This window comes from Egretta garzetta, unplaced genomic scaffold, assembly GCF_000687185.1.
Source record: "Egretta garzetta isolate BGI_Z169 unplaced genomic scaffold, ASM68718v1 scaffold188, whole genome shotgun sequence".
In the NCBI taxonomy this organism is placed as follows: domain Eukaryota; kingdom Metazoa; phylum Chordata; class Aves; order Pelecaniformes; family Ardeidae; genus Egretta; species Egretta garzetta.
The window spans coordinates 3,572,640-3,575,472 of NW_009260622.1; the positions used below are offsets into that span (position 1 = coordinate 3,572,640).

A 2,833-nucleotide genomic window follows, 5' to 3' on the forward strand; every position below is an offset into this window, starting at 1 on the left:
AGCAGGAAGGCAGCACTTCTGTGGAAAGCACCTTCTTTCTAGCAATTTCATGATTTCTTTTTTTCACAACTAGTCAGCTGAGGAAGGAGACAGCATAACTCACAAATTACTTAGTAGGAACATCAACATTTTTGAGCAGAAAAAAAAATTTCTGATGCAATAGAATCCAGATTCCTCTCCATTCATGTGTTAAACAATATAGATACAGGGAGGGTAACAGAAGGATACCAGAATGCTGAAAAGGTGGAGGGAAGAAACCCATCCCCACTGCTCATTTCTGTCATGAACTAAATTCTACTCTCCAGTTTCCCTTTTGTACTGTAGAAGCCACAACTTTCCAGTTCCAGGCTCAGACCTACAATAAAGCATTGCAGAGCCATTTTCTTCCTGGAAATTGTCTTCTTTTCCAGGATTTCTTGCAAGCTCTCCAGTTCATACACTCCAGGTCTACAGCAGCTGTCCCTAGAAGGACACCAGCTTTTAGTTTAATGACAGCTCAAACACTGAAGTGTTTACAAGGAGCTCTGTGGACAGAGGATCATACTCTAGAAAAAGGCCGCCTGCAATTTCTGATGCTTCTTGCTGCAGACTCATCTCATATTATTTGCCTTGCAGTAGCTCGTAGCAGATCAGTAAGGTCAGAGCTGCATCACGCTAAACCCTGTGTGAGTAGAGCTGCTCACCCCAGGACCTGCAGTCTGAAACAACACAGAGGGGTAGAAGAGGGGCAAAGAGGAAAGGCATTAATGCCAGAAGCTGACAGTTGCCCCAGCGAACGAGGTGCTGTTTGCAGTATGTTGGAGGAGAATGTGAGGGTTTCCAGAGCAGAGCAGTATCCCTGCATGTGGGTGGGCTGGGAGAGAGCGCAGAGGTGGTGTGGGAAGGTCTCTGGGGGGTAGGAGGGGACCTTGCCTGAAAGACTGACTTAAGTGGGGCAATGTTGCAATAAAGGCTGCAAAATAGAGAAGTAAAATTGAAATTTATTTCTGCGCATGTTGTGCACTCTATTTTTTCTCCTTCCTAGCCCCAGGTCCCTCTTTATACAGCCGCACACCTTGCGCCAGCAACAGCTCATAAGTTGTACCTGGCAGAGGCCAGATTTCAATCTATTGCTTTCCACTTGCCCTTCTCCGCTGTAAAAGAACAGCACTTATGAAATGTCAGACAGGGACAATGTCTCAACTCGGAGAGAGGTTGGCTCTCCTTCTGTCTCCCCCCAGCTCTTAGTCCAGGCTCCAGACTTTGCCTCATTTTAACATAAAAACCGATTGCCACATGCTTTCCTCTCTTCTGCAACCGCAGCTGCGGTACTCTGCCTCGCCGTCCCCAGTGGCAGGGAGCTCCCCAGGCGGTTGCAGGCCATGTCTCCTGGCCTCCTTCAGTTCTTTTGTTACAGACCAGAGCCCTTCCCCTCCCGAAGTGCTCCCTCACCCCTTGTTCCCATGTGACATGGTGATGCTCGGGTATTTGTTGGTCTTCTGCTGATTTTTCTGCTCACCTCTGACCTAGCATGCTTGGCCTTTGCAGTGCTGGGTTGCTCAATCCCCGTTTTATCTACTTGTTGCTCTTTGCCCTACCGAGTGCTGCAGAGACGACACCTGGAGATCGGCACTGCTGCCTCCAGCCGGTGGGACAACATGGGCGAAATACCTTCCCCTACCAGACTGAAAATTTTCCAGAGCAAATTGGAGGTCAGGGCACCCACTCTGTGGCTCAGCGAAAGAAAGAAAAGGAGGGAGAGCCAGAGTGCACACAAGCGCCTGTGAAAGGGAACCATGACAAAGCAGGAGCTACAGTCTCCAGTCCTGCGTGGCAGAGAAAGTCCAGGTTGAAGCCATTTAGCTGGCAAGATGTGGGCTTTCTTTCTGAGCAGGGACAGTAAGAAGTGTCTTTGTATTTTATGAGTAGCCTGTTTCCAAACCAAAATGGCAGAGAAGCTGCTGTCCACTAATTTTCTGGAAGTTCTCCATAGTTGCCTGACATTTCCTAGGTAATTGCAGCCCCCTACTTAGACAATTTGCTACAGATCACATGTTAATGCTTTTCTCTGGGGTATCCAAGCTTTCAAAAGATCCATCAAGGGAGTAGGAACCCTGTCCTAAGATATCCTTCCAGGTGTCAAAAGATCCCAGTAAAAAGAGTTGGTAATTCATTTAGGACATTTCTAAAAGAGAAGTATTCAGAGGTCCCGAGGCTGCAGGCCAGGTGGCTGGGACTCCATGGTTTGTATTGCTGGGGACAACATAAACCAAGGGAAGCCTTAGAGTGGCAGCAGAGTGGGCTTAAGGGAAGAATTAAAATATTTTTCTTCATTAAAAGAATTAAAGGTCTGTGCCCTGGACTGTACAATTACTTCTTTTTCATCTGCTCTCCTCTTGTGTTGAGCACCATGGGGAAAGCGGGGCTGCCAGGGAATCAGCTGGGACTTCGTGGTTGTGTGTGCTGGGATCTAGGAGCAGCCCCTGGGCCGCTCTGTGCCATCTGGCCCCTGGCCTTGGGGGGGCGGGGGGCCACCGCAGTGCGCCGTCCTCCGCGCACCTCGCTTCTCGGTCCCTGTCGTCTCCCGGTCTTTGCACTTAGGCTTCGGACCGGTAGCCGTAGGAGTGGCTATTCCAGCTCTCCCACCCACTGACACTTTCCCATGCCAGAGGGAGCCCAGCAAGGGAAGCGGAGCCGGTTTCTGCTCCCTTCGTGCCTTGTGGCTGGGGAAGAGACCAGAATTGCGTAAGCGAGGGTAACGGGCGAGAGAACCGAATCTGGAAGCGGCTCCGCGCTGAGGAGCCGGCCTTGGTGGGCAGCTCCCGCGTACCGAGGTGCAAGGGGGACGAGCCAC

At 50.4% G+C, this 2,833-nt stretch overlaps 1 protein-coding gene across 1 annotated transcript in view; it reads left to right on the top strand.

The window, feature by feature from the left end:
• The window catches only part of PEDS1 (plasmanylethanolamine desaturase 1), a 55,375-nt gene that overhangs the window by 905 nt on the left and 51,637 nt on the right, over window positions 1-2,833 (top strand). The gene's annotated exons all lie outside the window — the stretch shown is intronic.